This window comes from Hemitrygon akajei, chromosome 7 (assembly GCF_048418815.1).
Source record: "Hemitrygon akajei chromosome 7, sHemAka1.3, whole genome shotgun sequence".
NCBI classification, from domain to species: domain Eukaryota; kingdom Metazoa; phylum Chordata; class Chondrichthyes; order Myliobatiformes; family Dasyatidae; genus Hemitrygon; species Hemitrygon akajei.
In genome coordinates, this window is record NC_133130.1 from 177135112 (window position 1) to 177159520 (window position 24409).

The 24409-nt window shown below is 42.5% G+C and overlaps 1 protein-coding gene and 1 long non-coding RNA gene across 4 annotated transcripts in view; one reads left to right on the plus strand and one right to left on the minus strand.

The window, feature by feature from the left end:
- Window positions 1-3849: 3849 nt before the first annotated feature.
- Window positions 3850-23314, minus strand: LOC140731209 (uncharacterized). The gene is made up of 3 exons (XR_012099750.1): window positions 23159-23314; window positions 16500-16635; window positions 3850-5291 (listed from the first exon to the last, which is right to left on the minus strand). It is a non-coding gene; the product is annotated as an uncharacterized lncRNA (long non-coding RNA).
- Window positions 21447-24409, plus strand: part of LOC140731208 (gelsolin-like) — an 87785-nt gene continuing 84822 nt past the window's right edge. For 2 of the 3 annotated variants that reach the window (XM_073052679.1, XM_073052681.1), the window contains exon 1: window positions 21447-21596. The gene's annotated coding sequence lies outside the window, so the exon portion shown is untranslated. Of the gene's footprint in view, window positions 21611-24409 lie in introns of all 3 variants that reach the window. The other variant, XM_073052680.1, reaches the window with a different exon arrangement.

Consider the following 24409-nt stretch of genomic DNA (forward strand, 5'->3'; position numbering starts at 1 on the left):
CATCACAGGGGCGGGTCAAGGGTCAGCGTCCGCTCCCGCAGAGGCCGCTGCGCCCCGGACTGTCCTCGTCCCACCGGGGCATTCCGAGCTGCATCCCATCCCCTGCACCGAAGGAGATCCCAGCATCCGCTTTCTGGATTTACAACTCTGATGTAATTAACATCGATTGTAGAGTCAAGTTTATTCACACTTACTTAATGTGTGTGTGGGGGGGGGGGGGTGATTGATAAGTTCGTGGCCTAAAGTGGAAGGAGTCAATTTTAGAAAACCTAGCACATTTATTTTTCAACATAGTCCCCTCCTACATTTACACACTCAGGCCAGCGGTCGTGAGGCATACGGATCTTGGACCTCCAGAAAGCGTCCACAGCATGGGTGATTGATAAGTTCGTGGCCTAGGGTAGACGGAGATGAATTATACAGCTTTCGTTGTGTGCACATGCAGTTCTTTAAATATACAATTTAAATATAACGAGTGATTATGCAGAAAGTTTGAATAACTCACTGTCTACCTTAGGCCACGAACTTATCAATCGTCCCTGATGAGTTATTAACTTCAGACTTTCAGACTCTCTGAAATTTCCAGCATCTGCAGATTTCCTCGTGTTAACTCATCTCCTTCTACCTTAGGCCACGAACTTATCAATCATCCCTGCTGTGGACACTTTATGGACTTAAAGTGCTCCATGAACACTGGACTGAGTGTGTAAATGTAGGAGGGGACTATGTTGGAAAAATAAATGTGCTAGGTTTTCTAAAATTGACTCCTACCTTAGGCCACGAATTTATCTCATATGTGTGCAGAGTTGCAATGAAAACCCTACTTGCAACAGCATCAGAGACATTCACAAGAAACACATAAGCATTAATTATTCAGAATTATTAAAGAAAGAATACATTAAAACAAAAATGTCAGAACAAAAAGTGAGAATGCTGCTCTTGGACTACAGTTCAGCATTCAACACCATAATTCCCTCCGATCGCCGGCTGGTGGTAAGAGTGGGCTCCCTCACCTCTGCCCCTCTGATCCTCAAGACAGGTGCCCCCAGTGCTGTCTCCTAAGCCCCCTCCTTTACTCTCTGTATACCCATGACTATATCACCACCCACAGCTCCAATCTGCAGATGTTAATACATTGATTGGCCTTATCTCAAATAATAACGAGGCAGCCCATAGAGGAAGTCATCACCCTAACACAGTGTTGTCAAGAAAACAACCTCTCCCTCAACATCGCAAAACAAAGGAGCTGGTTGTGGACTACAGGAGGAATGGAGACAGGTTAACCCCTATAGACATCAATGGATCTGGGGTTGAGAGGGTGAACAGCTTCAAGTTTCTTGGTATACACATCACCGAGGATCTCATGTGGTCTGTACATATTGGCCATGTGGTGAAAAAAGCACAACAGTGCCTCAGACAGTTAAAGAAGTTTGGCAGGAGTCCCCAAATCCTAAGGACTTTTTGCACACAGTTGAGAGCATCCTGACTGGCTACATCACTGACTGGTATGGGAACTGTACTTCCCTCAATCGCAGGACTCTGCAGAGAGTGGTGTGGACAGCCCAGCACATCTGTGGATGTGAACTTCCCACTATTCAGGACATTTACAAGACAGGTGCATAAAAATGGCCCAAAGGATCATTGAGGACCCTAGTCACCCCAACCACAAACTGTTCCAGCTAATACCATCCTGGAAATGGTACTGCAGCATTAAAACCAGGACCAACAGGCTCTGGAACAGCTTCTTACACCAGGCCATCAGACCGCTTAATTAATGCTGATACAATTATATTTCTGTCATATTGACCGTTCTATGGTATATCTTGCTGTATATACTATTTATTACAAATTACTATAAATTACACATTACATATTCAGACAGAGACATAACATAAAGATTTTTACTCCACACATATGTGAAGGATGTAAGAAATAAAGTCAATTCAATTGAATTCAAAGTGGCCATATAATGCTGCTATAGTGAAGTAGTGATTTGGGTTGGAAAGGTTGGTTCGAGAAGCTTGGCTTGAGAACATGTCTCCCTTTGACCCTCACCAATTTCCTGTTGATGCCCCACAGAAATGCAGCAACTGCTCTGTCCAAGACCACTAGAAACTGCATAATCATGTAGTCAGTGTGGGTGAGATCTTACAGTATGCTCTTAGTTCAGCTGGCATAATCAAAAATCCCACCCACTCAGACATTTTTTTTCTTCTTCCTCCCCCCCCCCCCCCCCCACCACTGGGCAGATGATACAAAAGCTTGAAAGCACAGACCACCAGGATCAAGCCCAGTTTCTATCCCACTGTAGTAAAGCTACGTGTGGTTCCCTAGTATGATAAAGTGGATTCTTGACTTTACGATGTACCTTGTTTTATGACCTTGCACCTTATTGTCTGTCTACACTACCCATTCTCTCTAACACTTTATTCTGCACAGTTATACTTTTACCTTGTACTATTTCAATTTAATAAATTGATCTACATGAATGGTGTGCAAGAGAAGTTTTTATTTACTCTGCCTCGGTATATATGAAGCTATTAAACTAATTTACCAAGCTGATGGTTGAAGGGAAGGGGGTTTTACTCCATCATTCCCAAGTGTTCAGATTTTACCATTGTTTTTCATTTGTACAATCACTCACTCACTCAAGCAAAGAATATTTGTATGGATTTTTAGCATCAGCAGTTTTGTCTTGCTGTTTAATATTTTTATGAGGCATGGCAAGGTACAAGGAAGAATGTTTCCCTGGCACTTGGTCTACAGTCAGAGCTTGGTTTCAGAGATGAGAAGGAATTTCTTCAGCCAGAGGACAGGGAGTTATCAGAATTCTCTACTCAAAAGAGAAGGCGTGATAGACTTTTGAGTAGAAAGGAAATCTAAGGATATAGAGTTAATGAAGGGCACATCCCTTTATGTTGTGCAAGTGCACGGCTGCCTGGTCACTGAAATGCTCCCACACGCATATGCAGCACAGCTGGAATTCTCTGCTATATAATGTTAATATAATTTCAAAAATTTGTTAGTTTTGAATTACTGTATACGTTAATATAATTGTTAAATGTCTGAAATTAATTATGTGTTAATGAATATCATTCATAAATAAAACTGCCGCGCAGCTTTCAGGCCGTGGAAAAATTGAGTCACACAGGGCGCTGCTGTGGAAAGAATGTTTCGGCAGCTGTGTTGGTTTGCAATCAAAATCTGACTTTTCTCTTCAATATCTGGTTGAAAACTGATGAAGCTCCATATTGATGGCCTCAGGACTGTTCAGAGAACTGTGAACGTAGACCAGCTCCTCTGGAAACTGATGCGGACCCCAGGATGGAACTCTCGTGCTGCACTGCATTCTCCTTTTCTGCTTGCTCTTGTCGGTGGCAGCAGACGGACTGCAGAGTGAGACTGAGTCAGCAATGTTACTAAAACTAGTCCTCGTGATGACTCATCAACGAGGCAACTCGTCAGCTGAAATGTTGGATTAGAGTGTAGAATTGTTACTTTTCTTGTATTTTTTTTGTAGTTTAACATTCCTCTGCTTGCTTGCATTTTAACATAATTACTTACAGTATATGTATAATCATTGTGGTGAACTACATATACCTGTCTGGACTGCTCCTGTGGCTCCTCCCACAGACCCCTGCTGACTGCTTCTGTGGCTCCTCCCACAGACCCCAGTATAAAGGCGATTGAGGCCTGATGCCCGGCCTCATTCTCCAGGATGTAGTGTTGTTCATTCTTCCAGTCAATAAAAGCCGATATCTCGCTTCTTACGTCTCAGAGTGAGTTATTGATGGTGCATCAATCATTCAGTGAATTTTCCCGTAATTGTGGTATGCTGCTTCTGTATTTTTCTGGAAGTTCTGAAGTTTTTCTGTAGCAGGTGTCACACCACTTGTCTCTGGGCATCTTATAGGTCTATTCTTATCACTGGAATGTTATCTTTATAGTTGAAGTTAGTTTTTGTAGACAACAACCATGATTTCTTAGTTCTCTCAGCTTTTATTCCTTGCTTATTTTTTGTTGTTATAACACTTACATGATTTTCTTTGTTTCTTGGCTATCTGGAGAAGAAGATTTTCAGAGTTGTACGCTGTATACATACTTCGATAATAAATGAATCTTTGAACCTCCTGAATCTTTTTAAAAAATAAAATGGCAGTAAGCATCAAGTTTTATGTCTCATTCTTGACTTGGGAACCTCTGGATTGCCCCCCCCCCCTCACAATAATAAACAGCCGAGTGAATTGGCACTCATAAACAGTAAACAGCTTTGAATAAACTGTCTAACTCCTCAAAGCAAGAATGGCCACAGGATGCAGAAACACCATACAGGAGCGGTGAAGGATGCAGATAGGATTGTATCTCAGCACTCCGAAAACAACTAGAGAAGAAGGCTGGACATGGGGAAAGGAGAGAAATAAATCAACAGGTCTTTGTATACGTAATTCAAATGTGAAGATGAGTGTGGGCATGTGGTGTTGGTGCTGGAAGCATGGTGACACTTGTGGGCTGCCCCCAGCACGTGCTCTTTGATTTGATAGAATATGATGCATTTCACTGTGTGCTTTGATGCACATGTGACAAGTAAAGCTAATCATACCTTTTCTTAAAGATGATGTTCATTAACTGAGCTTATAAAGCTGGTTGTACAAATCTATCAGTATACGTATCTACCTTTTGATTCAAAACTCTAAAATTTCAAGCCCCTTTTAGGTTTACAAAGTTCAATGTTCAAAGATCAAAGTTCAAAAGTTCAAACTACAGTTATTATCAAAGTATGTATACATTATACAACCTTAAGATTTGTCTCCTTACAGGCAGCCACAAAACAAGAAACCCAAACGAAACCATTAAAAAGACCGACAAACACCCAATCTACAGAGAGAGAGAAAAAAAATGAATTGTGCAAGCAATAAAAGTAAATACGTAGCATTTTGAACAAAAGCAAGTCCTCAGACACAAAGCCCAGAGCCTCAGCCTCAGTTCGGCACCTCGTGGAGCCCTCGGACACAGTCTGGAGCAGGCCCAGAGCCTCAGCCTCAGTTCGGCACCTCGTGGAGCCCTCAGACACAGTCTGGAGCAGGCCCAGAGCCTCAGCCTCAGTTCGGCACCTCGCGGAGCCCTCAGACACAGTCTGGAGCAGGCCCAGAGCCTCAGCCTCAGTTCAGCAAAGAGCAGAGTAAACATCACGGAGCTGCTAGCAGAACCAGTTCCACCTTCACTGCTGGTCCTGCCTTTTCTATCCATCTGGCCTGGCGTTTAAATCATCCAAACATCAGGTTGTTGAGACACTGAGAATTGAAAAATATAGGTTATTATTAAGGATTAGGGATATGTCTAAACCAGGGGTTCCCAAACATTTTCATACCATTAACCAAGGGGTCCATGGACCCCAGGTTTGGAAACACTGATAAATTGAAAGGCATGGAATAATCAGAAATACAAAGAACTCAGCGATTTGATTTCAGGAACAGCTTCTTCCCCTCTGCCATCCGATTCCTAAATGGTCATTGAACCCATATATAACCATATAACAACTACAGCACAGAAACAGGCCATCTCGGCCCTTCTAGTCCGTGCCGACGCTTACACTCACCTAGTCCCACTGGCCCGCACTCAGCCCATAACCCTCCATTCCGTTCCTGTCCATATACCTATCCAATTTTACTTTAAATGACTATGAACACTATCTCACTACTTTTTCAATTTCTGTTTTGCACTACTTATTTTAATTTAACTATTTAATATACAAACATTTGTATATATCTATATCTCTATATGTATATATATATATATATATTTATGTGTATGCATGTGTGTGTGTATGTGTATACACACACACACATATATACATACACATAGTTACTGTAATTCCATTTTTTTCTTTGTAGTTATCATTGTACTACTCTTTGCATTATACTGCTGCTGCAAAATTAACTAATTTCACGACATATGCCGGTGATTTTTAACCTGATTCTGATTCTCGTTCTGCTTCTGAATACAGAATAATTTTCACATGTACAGTTTGTTGACATTGACCATGATTAACTGCACACAAGTATACCTTTTTTTTACATGGCTTGTTGTTATTTGACCACACTACTGGAAATATCGAGATATTTTAATGTTAAATATATAATATGCATAAACAAAATCTATTTCTTAGCATAATTTTTTCAACTGTGCACCATGCTCTCTGGTTATCTAGAAATGGCTTCCTGCCTTCTTTTACTGCTCCTGTACTCAAATTTAATTTATGGCACAATTAGAGCCCTGCATCCATTTCTAATCATCATTACTTCAGAAGAATGTGAAGGTCCAGGAGACGGTGCAGGGAAGGTTTAACAGAATTGATCCAGTGAAGAGGGACTTCAGTTCCGGGGTAGAAAAAGGAAGATGGGAATAGTCTCTTTGTGGCAAAGAAGATGGAAAGTAGAGTGAGAGATCCTGACCAGTCACGATTTGTGTTTGTTCTGAATAGAAACACGCTTCTCCCAGAAGCTTGTTCTTATTAAGAACTGAGCACAAATTTAAAAGTCGGGCAAAAAATACACAGATACTGATAACGACTAGAATACACTGTAGGGATCATATTGTAGGTTTTCGCAAATAAAACAGCGTGGGGTGTTTTATGTTCAAGAAAAACCTTAACAACTCCTTTATTGTAATCCAAATATTGAAAACAAGGCGAGGTAATAGAAACTCACACAATTAAGTCATCATGTCAGACCAACCTCTTAAAGTGAACCCCAGCTCAATGTTGTGAATTATGAACATTTCCACCAATTACGTTACCCTATACAGTTCTCCCTCCCCCAGAATTCACTAGAACTGGCATTGGGAGCCTGTCTAGAGCTCAGATGGGCTGCCCAGCTCAGGTCCTGTGTTCTGTGGGTGACGGAACAGCAAGTGCCTCTGGCTCATCCAGATGTGTGTTGACACGCCCGTTGTCATGTCGTGACGGCAGGGGCATGGTAGCAGAATCCTCTGAATCTTGGTGGTCTGGCTTAGGGCAATCTACTGAAACACATTCAGATTTACCCTTCTTATCTATGATAAAAGTCTTTTACTCCATCCCAAAACGCAGAACAGACCATCGTAAGGAGGCCTTAGGGGATGCTGGTGTGCATCATGGTGGATGAAACCATACATAGAAACATAGAAAATAGGTGCAGGAGTAGGCCCTTCGGCTCTTCGAGCCTGCACGACCATTTAGTATGATCATGGCTGATCATCCAACTCAGAACCCTGTACCTGCTTTCTCTCCATACCCCCTGATCCTTTTAGCCACAAGGGCCATATCTAACTTCCTCTTAAATATAGCCAATGAACTGGCCTCAACTGTTTCCTGTGGCAGAGAATTCTACAGATTCACCACTCTCTGTGTGAAGAAGTTTTTCCTCATCTCAGTCCTAAATGGCTTCCCCTTTATCCTTAAACTGTGACCCCTCATTCTGGACTTCCCCAACATCGGAAACAATCTTCCTGCATCTAGCCTGTCCAATCCCTTTAGAATTTTATACGTTTCAATAAGATCCCCCCTCAATCTTCTAAATTCCAGTGAGTATAAGCCTAGTCGATCCAGTCTTTCTTCATATGAAAGTCCTGCCATCCCAGGAATCAATCTGGTGAACCTGCTCTGTACTCCCTCTATGGCAAGAATGTCTTTCCTCAGATTAGGGGACCAAAACTGCACACAATATTCTATGTGCGGTCTCACCAAGACCTTGTACAACTGCAGTAGAACCTCCCTGCTCCTGCACTCAAATCCTTTTGCTATGAATGCCAACATACCATTTGCCTTTTTCACTGCCTGCTGTACCTGCATGCCCACCTTCAATGACTGGTGTACAATGACACCCAGGTCTCGTTGCATCTCCCCTTTTCCTAATCGGCCACCGTTCAGATAATAATTGTTTTCCTGTTCTTGCAACCAAAGTGGATAACCTCACATTTATCCACATTAAATTGCATCTGCCATGAATTTGCTCACTCACCTAACCTATCCAAGTCACCCTGCATCCTCTTAGCATCCTCCTCACAGCTAACACCGCCGCCCAGCTTCGTGTCATCCGCAAACTTGGAGATGCTGCATTTAATTCCCTCGTCTAAATCATTAATATATATTGTAAACGACTGGGGTCCCAGCACTGAGCCTTGCGGTACCCCACTAGTCACTGCCTGCCATTCTGAAAAGGTCCCGTTTACTCCCACTCTTTGCTTCCTGTCTGCCAACCAATTCTCTATCCACATCAATACCATACCCCCAATACCGTGTGTTTTAAGTTTGCACACTAATCTCCTGTGTGGGGCCTTGTCAAAAGCCTTTTGAAAATCTAAATATACCACATCCACTGGCTCTCCCTTATCCACTCTACTAGTTACATCTTCAAAAAATTGTATAAGATTCGTCAGACATGATTTTCCTTTCACAAATCCATGCTGACTTTGTCCGATGATTTCAGCTCTTTCCAAATGTGCTGTTATCACATCTTTGATAACCGACTCTAGCATTTCCCCCACCACCGAAGTCAGACTAACTGGTCTATAATTCCCCGGTTTCTCTCTCCCTCCTTTTTTAAAAAGTGGGGTTACATTAGCCACCCTCCAATCCTCAGGAACTAATCCAGAATCTAAGGAGTTTTGAAAAATTATCACTGATGCATCCACTATTTCTTGGGCTACTTCCTTAAGCACTCTGGGATGTAGACCATCTGACCCTGGGGATTTATCTGCCTTTAATCCCTTCAATTTACCTAACACCACTTCCCTACTAACATGTATTTCCCTCAGTTCCTCCATCTCACTAGACCCTCGGTCCCTTACTATTTCCGGAAGATTATTTATGTCCTCCTTAGTGGAGACAACCAAAGTAGTTATTCAATTGGTCTGCCATGTCTTTGTTCCCTATGATCAATTCACCTGTTTCTGACTGTAAAGGACCTACATTTGTCTTGACCAATCTTTTTCTTTTCACGTATCTACAAAAGCTTTTACAGTCAGTTTTTATGTTCCCTGCCAGCTTTTTCTCATAATCTTTTTTCCCTTTCCTAATTAAGCCCTTTGTCCTCCTCTGCTGGTCTCTGAATTTCTCCCAGTCCTCAGGTGTGCCGCTTTTTGTTGCTAATTTATATGTTTCTTCTTTGGACTTGATACTATCCCTAATTTCCCTTGTCAGCCACGGCTGCACTACCTTCCCTGGTTTATTCTTTTGCCAAACTGGGATGAACAATTGTTGTAGTTCATCCATGTGATCTTTAAATGCTTGCCATTGCATATCCACCGTCAACCCTTTAGGTATCATTTGCCAGTCTATCTTAGCTAATTCATGTCTCATACCTTCAAAGTTACCCTTCTTTAAGTTCAGAACCTTTGTTTCTGAATTAACTACACTCTCCATCTTAATGAAGAATTCCACCATATTATGGTCACTCTTACCCAAGGGGCCTCACACAACAAGATTGCTAACTAACCCTTCCTCATTGCTCAATACTCAATCTAGAATGGCCTGCTCTCTAGTTGGTTCCTCGACATGTTGGTTCAGAAAACCATCCCGCATACATTCCAAGAAATCCTCTTCCTCAGCACCCTTACCAATTTGGTTCACCCAATCTATATGTAGATTGAAGTCACCCATTATAACTACTGTTCCTTTTTTGCATGCATTTCTAATTTCCTGTTTAATGCCATTCCCAACCTCACTACTACTGTTAGGTGGCTTGTACACAACTCCCACCAGCGTTTTCTGCCCCTTAGTGTTATGCAGTTCTACCCATATCGATTCCACATTCTCCAGGCTAATGTCCTTCCTTTCTATTGCGTTAATCTCCTCTCTAACCAGCAATGCTACCCCACCTCCTTTTCATACGAGGCGGAACATCAGTCAACAGGAACCCATGATGGGAGGTTAGGAATAGGTGCAAAGGAATTGAATTTACCGAGGAGGGTGGAACGCTGTTGATAGGCCGACCAGGCGGTCGTGGCATCAGGAATGAAATCACCTGGCACTCATAATGGCTGTCCTTACACCAACTCAACCGCGGATGACTGCAGGTCCTCTTTTGGAGATGTTCTGAGCCCCAGCAGGACCCACGGGAGACGATCATACCAACATTCATCAGTCACGGAAGCCCTCAGGGCAGCTTTTAAGGAGTGGTGAAACCATTCATGTAGGCCATTGGACTGTGGGTGATAAGCCATGGTGTGATGTAGCTGGGGTTCTGGGCCATCGCAGCCCAGAGGTCTGATATTAATTGGGGACTGCGGTCAGAGGAAATATCGGATAGCATATCAGATATTTCTGAGCAACCCAGCTGCTGATGAATGCCCGAGCCATGTCTGCAGCTGTTGTTGATGCTAGGGGCATGACCTCTGGCCACCTCTGGTATGGCCCACCATGGTGCATGAAACCACGGGACAGGGGAAGAGGGCCAAACAGTCACTCAGGGACCTCAGAAGGTGAAAATGGTGCCTGGACATGACGGATAATGTTTGCCTGCTCGCACTCCACACAGGCTGCTCGCCCATCACTCACGTCCTTTCAAAGGCCGTGCCACACAAACTTTAGTGTCTGTGAGGCCTTGTGCCCCGGATACGAGAGGACGCGTATGGAGTTAAAAACAGTCCGCCTCCAGTTTGCAGGCACGATGGAGCGAGGGCAACTGGTTGAGACATCGCACAGGAGAGAAACCCCAGCTTCCCTGAACTTAATGTCAGCCTACCGCAGGCCCGTGACTGAAGTTCAGTAAGACTGGACCTCTGAGTCAGTAGCTTGGCTGGTTGCCATGCTGGCATAGCCAACCCCTATGTGAATGGCCTCAATGTCCGGCTGTGATAGGCAATCAGCCACTGCATTATTCGTCTGAAGTGTCAGTAGTATTGGCTATAGTTGCATTGGGGAGCAGGTGCTCCAGTAGGGTCACAATGGAAAGAGCTTGTTTGGGATCATCAAATGCCCTGGTCATGTCCACTGACCTGTCCAGCACATGATTAGTGGCATTGCCTTTAAGCGCACAATACAGGGAGCGCATAAGCTCAGCAGCGCACGGAATGAAGTGGTGAAAGAAATTCACCATGACTAAGAAGTAGTGTGGGGAAGTGAGAGATCCATAACAGCGGCTACTTTTGATGGGAGGGGTTTTACACCTGCAGAGATGTGATGCTGGGGAAGTCAATGGTTGACAACCTGAACTGGCATTTAGCAGGGTTAATAACCAACCCGCGTTGGCACGAGCTTTGAGGACTGTGTGGAGACGAGATACGTGTTCGGATTTGAATGCACTGGTGACAAGTTTGTCATGCAGGTAAACGTCGGCCGTTGGAAAGTCTGTGCTGCATTTTTCAGTCCAAATGGCACGCGTGGGAACTCAAAGAGGCCAAATGGGGCTATCACAGCCATTTCAGGAATGTCCTCCAAGCACACAGGCACCAGATGGTAGCCCCTAACTAAGCTGACTTCGGGAAAAATGTGCCGAAAAGTCTTGGATGTGTGGGACTGGGTATCGATCGGGGGTGGTGACCTCATTGAGGCATTGGTAGTTGTCACATGGGTGGCAAACACCATCGGACTTAGGGACCATATGGAAGGGCAAAGCCCAGGGGCTATTTGATCAGTGTATAATGCCAAGTCTTTCCATGTTGGCAAACTCAGCCTTCACAGTTGCCACATTTCTGGGTCCAGTCTACGCAGAGGGGTATGGACTGGTGAGCCGGTTGTGGGAGTGTCCTGCTTCACCCCGTGTTTTGCGATTGTATTGGAGAATGTGGGGTCTGGGACTTCACCCAGCAGATGAGAAAACTCACATGCGGTGGTGTCTGCGCTTGACAGAGTGATTGTGGGGAACTTACTGTGGGAGCAGGGTAACAACCCAAAGTCCTTGACATCCACAAGCCGGCAGTTCTTAAGATCAACTAACAGTCCTATGCACACAGAAAATCTGCACCAAGCAGAGGTCTAGCCACTTTAGCCAGGACAAAGTCCCATGTGTAACGTCACCCATTGAAGCAGAGCGTCACCCGTCACGTCCTGTAAGTCTGGATCCGGCTGCAGTTGGTGGCCTCCAGTGAGGTTCCTTCGCTCTTTACCTTCTCAATAGGCGATGCTGGAAGAACACTCACTTGAGCACCCGTGTCACACAGGAAGCATTGCCCTTAATAAACAGTAGACATGGGATGTCCCGATGTGCCAACATTGTTGGAGCTGCAAGGGCGTTGGCATTTCCGAGCGTTGGTACCAAAGTGAGCGTGATCCTTCAGGAGTGTATTAGCAAGAGCTATGCAAACTTGATCAGGCATTTGCTGCAAGAAGAATTCTTTAGAAATAAAACAAGGATGCTGATTTCCCAGGAGAGACGGCACGTGCTCCATTAGCTCTGATGGCTTAGCCTTGCTGAGGCTGGGCAAGGAGAGAGCAACTGTTTGGCGCACTTGTACTCCAGAAGTCCGTAAAAGGTGAGTTTTCAGTGATCAGTATTTATCATATAAAGTCTTCTCAGGCTTCCAGCTGGGTGCAGGTATCAATTATAACCAAAGTTTCGATGACAAACTCTGCCATCTTCATCAGAGATGACGGCAGGGTTTGTCATCGAAATGTTGGTTATAATTGATACCGGTACCCAGCTGGAAGTCCAGGAGGCGTTTATTTTCATATATGATGGGAAAGCACTCGATCTTTTCTCAGTATTTAACGTGCTCAGGCGGGTGTTCTAGTATACTTACTACTCTGGCATCTGTGGAGCTACCGAGGACACTACCACGTGGTGAACTTTGGTGTTGTTGGCAGAGATTTCTGGTTGTGCGAACTGGGCCTCAACTTGTACAAACCAAGGCATTTTGCTCCCAAAATTCCGACAGTTTCAAAGCGACTGCATTGGCCAACATGTTTAATAACTCTGGAATCGTCCTAGAGTATCAGATTCACCAATGTACGTTTTTGCAAATAAAGCAGCGTGAGGTGTTTTATGTTTAAGAAAACCTGTGACAACTCATTTATAGCAATCCAAACACTGAACACAAAGCGTGGTAACAGAAACTCATGTAATAACATCATCATGTCAGCCCAGCCTCTTAAAGTGAACCCATCTCAATGTCGGCGGTTGTGAATTACGTAGGCTTCCACCAATTACATTACCCTACAATATAAACAAGATCTACCCATGCCTTGAAAAGAGATTGGGATAGACTTCTGAGAGAATAATTTGTAGAGCTTCTGGGAAAGAGCAAGGGATGGGATTGGCAGAATTGGTTTACAAGGAGCTGGTATCTGGAGCCAGCCTGGCAGACTCGAGCTCAGTAGGACTTGACTGTGCTCAGGTCAGGCTGTTCCCTAATGTACAAGCCTGGGTCAGTTCTTCAGAGTCACAGAAAACTACAGCACAGAAAGAGACCCTTCAGCCCATCTATTCCATGCCAAGTCATTTCAACTGCCTACTCCCATTGACCTGCACCAGGACCATCGCCTCCGTACCCCGACCATCCATGTATCTATTCAAACTTAAAAGTTGAAATCAAGCTCGTATGCACCACATCTGCTGGAAGCTTGTTCCACACTCTCACGATTCCCTGTGTGAACAAGTTTCCCTCGTTCCTAATGTCTGGTCGTTCACCCTTAACCCATGACCTCTGGTTGTAGTCCCACCCAACCTCAGCAGAAAAAGCCTGCTTGCATTTATCCTATCTATACCCCTCATAATGTTGTATACTTCTTGCAGCAGGAACACATGCATGTAGGTACAGACAACGGACAGAAATTGTACATAAATTATACCATACAGTGAAAAAAAGTCTGCAACTTTTTTAGCCCTGAGTGCAAAAAAAAGCAAAGGCACAATCAGAGATAAGTCCGTGATATCATAGGAGGTGGTCTGCAGTGTTCCATTGTTGAGGGAGGGTCAGAGTTGTTCAGGTAGGTTCAATAATAATGATGGTCGTAGAAAGGTAGCCACTCCTGGACCTGGTGATAAATTGGTTTACTATTGTCACATGTTCCTGTACACAGTGAAAACCTCTGCAGCAAAACATCTCTGCAGATCATTTTATCACATCAGTGCATTGAGGTGTTATAATGAGGTGAAGGTTAATGAAGTATTCATGAAGAACCCCCATCAGTGACTGGGATGTGGAAGTTGCAGTAAGGTAAGGTTTAACATAATGTCCAGCAAGGACATTGAATTGAATTGACTTTATTACATACGTCCTTCAAAAATGTGAGGAGTAAAAATCTTTACGTGACGTATCTGTTCAAACATGCAATGTGCAACTATAGTAATTTATAATAAATAGTATGTACAACAGGACAGTCAATATAACATAGAAATACAATTGTATCAGCATGAATTCATCAGTCTGATGGCCTGGTGGAAGAAGCTGTCCTGAAGCCTGTTGGTCCTGGCTTTTATGCTGTGGTATCGTTTCCCAGATGGTAGCAGCTGGAACAGTTTGTGGTTGGGGTGACTCGGGTCACCAATGATCCTTTGGGCCCTTTTTACACACCTGCCTTTGTAAATGTCCTGAATAGTGGGAAGTTCACATTTATAGACATGCTAGGCTGTCCACACCACTCTCTGCAGAGTCCTGCGATTGAGGGAAGTACAGTTCCCATACCAGGCAGTGATGCAGCCAGTCAGGATGCTCTCAGTCGTGCCCCTGTAGAAAGTTCTTAGAATTTGGGGGGTCATACCAAATTTCTTCAACCGTCTGAGGTGAAAGAGGTGCTGTTGTGCCTTTTTCACCACACAGTCGGTACGTACAGACCACCTGAGATCCTCGGTGATGTTTATGCCGATGAACTTAAAGCTGTTCACCCTCTCAACCCCAGATCCATTGATGTCTATATGGGTTAGCCTGTCTCCATTCCTCCTGTAGTCCACAACAGCTCCTTTGTATTTGTGCCGTAGAGGGAGAGGTTGTTTTCTTGACACAACTGTGTCAGGGTGATGACTTCCTCTCTGTAGGCTGCAGCTTGAGTGCATTGCATTGCACCTTGCGTGCAGACAGCCCAGGCAAGGAAGGTCTTTGAAGAGCAAAACTTCCCCTTGCATAGCAGGTTATCAGAGTTATTTCACTTACCGGAAATGAGATAAAAATGTAATGGAAGGATGTGAAACACACACACATCAACTAAGGGACAATTACTTTAATACCTTCAAAGTATCATCAATTGTCAGTTTGTAGTTTCTATTGACTTTTAACACCTGTGTCGTGAATGACGATTGATCTTCCACGTAAGGAATTCAATCATACACAGTTCACCAAATGGCCAATATCTATGCCTGCAGGTCAGTTCTTTATAAAAAAGGCATTTCTCTGTTCAGACTTCAGAACAGAGTGGTGACGGGGCCATGCTGTTTTCCTCGTGTTCTGGTAAAATAAATTACGATTGAGGAATAAGTGCAAGTTCTCAGAGTCCAGTTAATCAGTGACGACAGGGAAGTATCTCAGCTTGAATGGAGTTTTGTGAGGGTGACTATTGGTGCTGATGTTCTGAGGTAAAACTGAGTCAGCTATAGATTGAGTCCAAATTAGGATTCAGATACTTTGGAATTATGGAATTGTCAACACACAGTTGGCCAGAAAGAACTACAGTCTACAAATTAGTGAATTCAAATGAATCAAGGACAATGGAACAGACAAACCATGAGCTCAAAGGAATGGAGGCTGCCATTTTGTGAAGTTACTCTGTATCCTCCATTTTGTGAACTGGATTTGCTTGGCTGAATTAATGGTTTAAAGAAGACACAACAATGCTCCAGGTAATCTGCTGGACTAAAGATAATTTTCAAATAAGAATATATTTGTGAGGTATTCTTTGATATGATTGATGCACCATCAATAACTCTCTGAGACATGAGGCGAGATATCGGCTTTTATTGACTGGAAGAAAGAACAAGCAGCAATTGACCACCATGCTACATCCTGGAGACTGAGAGGCAGGGCTCAGGCCCCAATCGCCTTTATACTGGGGTCTGTGGGAGGAGCCACAGGAGCAGTCAGCAGTGGGGGGCGTGTCCAGACAGGTATATGTAGTTCACCACAATGATATAACATGCAGGTCTATGAATGGTGGGGTCAGTATCTGCTCTGAGAGATTTGAGCTGGTTACTGGTTTGGTAACTGATTTAGAACAAACAGCCATACAATTACCTGTTGTCACTTGTGGAAAGTAGGGCAATAAGAGGATGCTGGCCTGTTATAAGGTGTTATAAGTCAGTCAGCTGACCCATGGCTAATAACACTGAAATGCAATAATTGAACTGGTAAGGAATGTATATAAAAGAAGAGGTTTTGAATGCAAAGTAGTGATAACTCTCTCCAGAGAGCCCCCCTTGCAGATGTGGAATACCCCATGGACATGTGGAGATTGGACTGGGGCCATGAGGAGCACATGGCCAGCACAGATTCCTCTTACTGGTACATGCTACCTTTTCTGTTCTTTAACTGTTCATGGAGCATCAGGAAAACTTAGTAGGTATACTCACAGGTATTTGGTTGTGTATACTCACGTGTTCTTCCATTGAGACAATAAAGGTACTTGTCAGTAATTACCGATTCTCCCTGTGCCTCCCTGACCATTATTATTAATGGATAGATCCTCGTAGCAACACCAAGACTGCTTGGCCTGATCAACCTCTCCCAGTCCTGTGGAAGAGAATCCCATTTCACGATACATTTCTCTCAGCTACACAGTTGACTACTCTTCAAGTGAAAAGGTTTTGTCTCAGGTCAGTTGAGTTTTCAGCCAATCACATCTCTTCAGTTAGAAGCAACACACACAAAATGCTGGAGGAACTCGGCAGGTCAGGCAGCATCTATGGAAATGAACAAACTGTCGACATTTTGGGCCAAGACCCTTCTTCAGATCAGGAAAAGAAGGGAAGTACACCAGAATAAAAAGCTGGGGGGAGGGGAAGAAGGAGAGGTGGAAGGTGATGGGTGAAGCCAGGCGTGTAGGAAAGATAAAGGGCTGGAGAAGAAGGAATCTGATAGGAGAGGAGAGTGGACCATAGGAGGAAGGGAAGGAGGAGGAGCACCAGTGGTAGGCTTATGTGAAGAAATAAGAGGCCAGAGTGAGGAATAGAAGAAGAGGGGAGGGGAAGGGAGACTTTTTTTTCCAGATGGAGAAATCAATATTCATGCCATCAGGTTTGAGGCTACCCAGATGGAATATAAGGTGTTGCTCCTCCACCCTGAGGGTGGCCTCATCTTGGTACAAAAAGAGGCCGTGGACTGACCTGTTGGAATAGGACTGAGAAATGGAATTAAAATGTTTGGCCACCGGGAGGTTCTGCATTTGGCGGATGGAGCAGAGGTGGTAAATGTAGCAATCCGCCAATTTTACAATAGGTTTCACCAACGTAGAAGAGGCCGCGTCGCGAGCACCGGATACAATAGACGACCCCAACAGATTTACAGGCGAAGTGTTGCCTCACCTGGACGGACTGTTTGTAGGCCCTGAATAGAGGTGAGGGAGGAGGTGAATGGGCAGGTGTAGCAGTTTGGCTGCTTGCAGGGATAAGAGCCCGGAGGGAGATTAATAGGGAGGGACGAATGCATACGGGATAATAATCTGAAAATCCAAAATACCGGGAAGACAAAAGGATGAAATATCATTAAGGAATATGTCTATTTAAACTGAAAGGCATGGAATGATCAGAAACATAAAGAATAGAAAATAATTTTCACGTGTACATTGACATTGATCATGATCACCAGCACAAGTATCTTTCTTTACATGGCCTGTTGTTATGTATTATTTGATTACGATCTTGAGATATTTTGATATTACTCAGAGTCAGAATCATTGGCATATGTTGTGAAATTTGTTGTTGTGCAACAGCAGTACATTGCAATACATAATGGTATAAACTGTAAACTACAGTAAGAAGAATATACATTTAAAAAGTTAAATTAAATAAGTGGTGCAAAAAGAGAAGAAAAAAAGTAGTGTGGTAATGTTTCTTGGGTTCAATGTCCATCCAGAAATAGGATGGCAGAGGGGAAGAAGATATTCCTGAATCATTGAGGGTGTGTCTCCAGGCTCCTGTACTTCCTCCCAGATGGAAGCAATGAGAACGGGGATGACGTGGGTGATGGGGAGTCCTTAATGATGGGTACCACCTTTTTGAGGTGTTGCTCCACAAAGATGTCCTGGATGCTGGGGAGGTGAGTGCTCCTGATAGAGCTGACTGAGTTTATGATTTATTGTAGCTTACTTTGATGTTGTGCAGTTCCCACCCCTTCATATAGACAGTGATGCAGCCAGTTAGAATGCTATCCACAGTACATAGTAATTGAAATAATAATATTAAGTACTTCATTGATCCCAAATGGGAAATTATTTGGTCACAGCAGCAACATTTAAAAACACTCTTGGCAAAAATACTAACTATAATAATAATAATATTAACTCATAACGAAGTCCAGAATAATAATATACACAATAATAATTTACCAATGTACAATAATGTATGAAATAATAAAGCAGAGACTATTGTACTATGATGTGTGTTCTCCTGTTGCACAGGGATGAACTGTTGTATATTCTTATTGCATTTGGTAGGAAAGATTTTCTGTGACGATCCTTGTGACAGCAGAGCTGAATGAGCCTGTTTGAAAGGGTGCTCAGCTGCTTATTCAGTAGGTCGTGGAGAGGGTGTGTCAGATTGTTCATGATAGATTACAGTTTGTTTAGTGACCTCCTCTCCACCACTAACTCAAAAGTGTCAGGGTTGTAGCCAAGGATGGATCCAGACTTTCTGATGAGTTTACTTAATCTTTTTGTATCACCAACACCGATGCTGCTTCCCCAACATAAAGCAGCAAAGAAAACTGCACTCACTACAACAGACTGGTAAAAGATCCCCAGCATCCTGCTGCACACATCAAAGGATCTCAGCTTCCTTAGAAAATAAAAAATAGAAAATTATGAGTGTCATTGGTGACATACCAAATCTCCTCAAACTCCTAATGATGTATAGCCGCTGTTATGCCTTCTTTGTAACTGCATGGATATGTTGGGCCCAGGATGATTATCGGATAAATGCATCACCCGGGACTTAAAGGCTTAATGCATGAGGAACATTTGATGGCTCTGGACCTGTACTCACTGGAGTTTAAAAGAATAAGGTGTGGTGGGGGGGGGGGGGGGTGATATCACTAAAACCTGTCAAATACTGTAAGGCTGAGATAGATAAAGGCCTAGATAAATAGGTTTGGAGAGGATGTTTCCTATAGTGGGAGAGTACAGGGCTGGAGAGTACAGATTCAGAATAAAGGGATGACTCTTTAGAATAGGGATGAGGAGGAATTTCTTTAGCCAGAGGGTGGTGAATCTGTGGAATTCATTGCCACAGACAGCTGTGGAGGCCAAGACATTGGGTATACTTAAAGCGGTGGTTGATTGGTTGACTAATAGGGATGTTAAAGGTTACAGAGAGAATGCAGGAGAATGGGGTTGAGAGGGATAATAAATCAGCCATGATGGAATGATGGACCAAACTTGATGGGCTAAATAGCTTAATTCAGCTTCTATGTCTTATGGTCTTATATAAATGCAATTCTTGCTTAGCAGAGTTTCCTTTAAAAGTTTACCTTATGAGTAATTACCTACTCCTTTATTTAACACACACAACATGCTGGAGGAACTCAGCATGCCAGGCAGCATCTATGGAAAAAAGTACAGTTGACGTTTCAGGCCAAGACCCTCTGGCAGGACTGATAATAACCTTTTAGGTGGCAGTTTTTAAATGAATCGTCGCTTGAAGTTGTTCATTTGCTATTATGTAAAATAAAACTACAAATTATTGCACAATATCTTACATTTATATGCTCTTTTAATAGTGGGGTATATTGTCAGCACTTTCAATTGACAATTAAGAAGGAAGAAGCAGAAAACAAACATATTATTACAGTACCGCTGAAGGGTCTCAGCCTGAAACACTTTTCCATAGATGCTGCCTGGCCTGCTGAGTTCCTCCAGCATTTTGTGTGTGTTGCTTGGATTTCCAGCATCTGCAGATTTTCTCGTGTTCATGATTTGATTAAATGGTGTGATAATGAGATAACTCAAGTAATTACAGGCGATATCAAGAAAATATTTCCTAACGAATGGAATAATAGCCTGAAATGAAAGAATTGGGTCAAAGTAAGAGCAATGTAATTAATCCACTTCTTGGTCCTCTTTCCAGATCCCCGAAAATTCTTTTTATTTAAATATGTACTTATGTATGAACATTATAATTGAATCTACCTTCACGATGAACCTTGTCAATGCATTGCAGACTCTAACCATTTACATATTATCATGTTTGTCCTACACTGTGCTCAACAGAGCAGGGACAGAACATCACTAAAGTTCTTGAAGAAAAAGTCTCCTACTTTGACCAAAGATTTAGTCATCTGCCCTAATATCTCCTATGAGATTTGATGAGAATCTTTTTGTTTAGTAACCCTTTTAGGTGGCATTTTTTAAATGAATCATTGCTTGAAGTAGATATTCATTTGCTATTTTATAAAATAAAATTATAAATTATTGCACAATATCTTAAATTGATACACACTTTTAATAGTGGGGTATATTGTCAGCATTTTAAATTGACGATTAAGAAGCAAGCAGAAAACAAACATATTATTATCAGTCCTGCCAAAGGGTCTCAGACCGAAAAGCTGACTACTTTATTCCATACTGCCTGGCCTTCTGACTTCCTCCAGCATTTTGAGTGTGTTATTACAATGATTAATACTATCGTCCCCTAGTATTTCAGGTCTATGGGCTGAGAATTTTTCTTAACCCATTTTCCATTAATTAGCAACTTGTAAAGTTTAGTTGTCAATTATTTTAAGCAGGAGGTTAGGGGGTAATGCAAATTGCTATGTTCTTGCTAGCGTATACCACTACTGTACTAGTACTAATACTAGTCCTGTCAATCTGTTATTACGATATCTATTTGCCTGAATCAATTTTGGAAATTACTTTGCTTTGGAGGTCGACTATTCAGTGTGGAATCCCATCCAGTTGTTATTTTAATCCCCCAAATCCTCGTAATTTAAATGTATTCCATGGATAACTTCAGCCAGGGACTATACTAACTTACACATAAAATAGGGGTGTTTAAGTAATATTTGTTTCCGATATCCTCAACAATCTCACTTGTACAATATAGTCGACGCTCAAGTTGTTTTACATGAAAATAGCCACTGTAGACTTTCTAAGCGGGAACGGGTATGAAAAACGCAATATTTTAAACACCTTCAAGTATTTGTGTTAAAACCCTGTTAAACTTCCTGTATGGATTCTTTTTTTACCCATTAATTTGTACTTCGGGAAACGTTTGTACTTTTCAATAAAGTCAATCTGAAGCGTAAGTTAGGTTTTTAATTAAAGAAAAAATACAGTTTCGGAGGCTGAAAAGGTTTTGCCTGAAATCTGAGTACAAGTAACAGATTGCTCCGCACTGCCCCCAGGCGTGGCTTTTGCAGGGATAAAGCTGAACGAGAAGGCGTGTTCCACAGGCAGATCCCACTAGACGAGACAAGCGAGTCTCAGACTTCGTTTGATATCCCTGTGCCAATCGCTTCTTTGCATTGACGGTAGCTCTTGGGTAAGAATTGCTGCGTATGTATCTTTTTTTAATTATTGTATTTGCGCTCGACCCCAGACCAGTGCGTTTTCGAGCCGGGAGTTACTCGGAATGAAAGACGCTCTTTGATCTGGCCATGACGGAATCTGGCAACAGAAAGCGAGATCTCTATGTGCAGACGTTTTACTTTTTCTCCAGTTTGGCATATAGTGAGATGGGAATGTCTACCCGTTAGTTACTGATTGCAGCATTTGATATACTTATAGTAACCAGTATCTGTCATTACAGTGATTTTTTTTTAGTTTTGTTTACAGATACTTTTGTAAACGTCTCGTAAACAAAATAAAACGTAGCTTTTACTCCGAAATGCAATTAGTTTTAAAACTGTTTCAAAGTGTATTTCAGTGAATTTTGTAACTTTTAGTTTACTGTCTGATTTTTAGATGGGCGTTAGCCTGGACATCTATCACGATGAAAATGTACATATTTCCTTCCAGTATTCCTGAACCCATTATTAACAAAAGGCACTTAAACATCACATTTAACGTATCGTAAGGCTTTTGCAGGAACTTCTTTAAACAAGAAGTATTGATCACTGTAGGGCGTTTGCGAATCAGTAAGTCTGTGGGATGTGAGTCATCCGAAAGAATTGTTGATGACTAATTTACAACCGATGCATGTATAATTTCCTGAGCTCTTTTAAACCTCCCCCCCCCCCCCCCAAATTCTAGTTTTCAAATGTGACAAAAATGATTTGGGTGTGTCCGGCTGTGGTAAAATCAGCTTGGCACATCTCCCTAAGAGAAATAGGACTGTAGTTTAGTTTGTGTAACGTTAGAACTCTTGTAAGGACGAAAAGTCTAAATACCACAGGGGATGCATTTAAGGAGTGAAGGGGGTAAGTTCAAAAGAGATGTGAGGAGCAAGTTTCCTTTACACAGCTGGGGTGCCTGGGATGGTGGTAGAGGCAGATGCATTAGGGACTTGGGCACACGAATACGAGGATAATGGGCACTGTGCAGGCAGAGGGGATTAGTTTAGTCGTCCATTTGGTTGTTAATTGGTTCGACGCAACACTGGTCTGAAGGGCCTGTTCCTGTGCTACCGGTCCGTGCTCTAAAGGGTTAATTTTGAGAAACGGTAGAATGTATAAACGTTGAAACTAAAGTAAGAAGAAACTCGTTGAAGTAAGCACTGGAGCTTTACCTGACACTGAGCAGATGTGGAAGCTCCATTGAGGCGGCATTGTAAAAGGGTATATCACCTTTGATGGATGGAATCAAGGAACTTTCTAAATTCTGTGTGATGCAAATGAGTTATTTTTTGATCCCTTGTATATCAGGGTATGCCTATGCTTGGTCTGTCTTCCTAACTATACCTTGCCACAGTTAGTCTTCATGTTTCAATGGGAAACTCTGCTGTAGAGGTTTCAACCTGCAAAAAAAAAGTTACTCATCTTTTCCCCAGTTTATCTGACTGTAGCTTCCAACCTAATTGCATGAACATCAGTTTCTCAAACTATTGGTAATGGCCCCCCTCACTTTTCTGCATTCCTGTTTCTCTCTTTCACTTCATTTCCTTACCTGCCTCTCACCTCCCTCTGGTGCTCCTCTTTTCCTTTCTTCCATGGTCTTCTACCCTGTCCTATCAGATTCCTCCTTGTTCAGCCCTTTGTCTCTTTCACCAATCAACTTTCCAGTTCTTTACTTCACCCCTCCCCATCTCCCGGCTTCGCCTATCACCTGCCACCTTGTACTACTTCCCCCCCCTCCACCTTTTTATTTTGTCCTCCCCCCCCCCCCCCCAGTCTCGATGAAGGGTCTTGGCCTGAAACGTCGACTGTTTATTCTTTTCCATCGATGTTGCCAGACCAGCTGAGTTTCTCCAGCATTTTGTGTGTGATGTCTGATTGTGTTTTTTTTAAAGATGCTGGGTAGTCATACCTTTATTTTTCCTTAATGTTTTGGTTCAAACACTGAATCTCCGTAAAAGTTGTTTGAATAAATATAGCTCAATTGACTTAAGAATTAGTATCAGTCTTTGCATTGTATCAGTCTTTTCATTGTGATTGTCATCTCATTGCTGATAGCAGTGCATGGGTGTGGTTCTGCAGTGGTCAAACTACTGACTTAGTAATTGGTAACTAATCCAGAACTTCATGTTCAAGTTTAACGATGGCAGCATTGAAATGAATTCTATAATTTAATAAAAGTTCTTATTTTAATTTAGTAATGATAAAACCAAACTACTGGTTATCATTTTTTAAAAAAATCTTTAATTTCCTTGAGGAGCGAAAATCTGCCAATTCAGCCTGAGTGATTCCAGACCACACTGATGTGACTCACTCACTTTTTGCTCTTTTTTTTGCACTAATTTATATATTTATCTATATACTGTATACAAAATGTCTACTTCATATTGTAATTTATAGGCATTTTATGTATTGTGTTGTACTGCCCTACAACAACAACACATGTCATCACATATGCCAGTGATAGTAAACCTGATTCTGATTTGGAACTTGCACCACCAGGTTCAGGAGCAGTTACTACCCCCCCCCCCCCCCCCAAAACATCAGGCCCTTGAACAAAAAAGGATAACTACATTCCATCTGTTGAGATGTTCCCACAACCAATGAACTGGCTTTAAGGGACTATTATACATATTGCTTCATGCTCTTGTCCTTTATCTATATTTGCATTTGAATGGTTTGTTGTCTTCTGCGCCCTGTTTACAATTACTGTTCTCTGGATTTGTTGAGTATGTCTGCAGGAAAAAGAATCTCAGGGTTGTTCATGGTGACGTGTATGTACTCTATTAATGAATTTTTACAT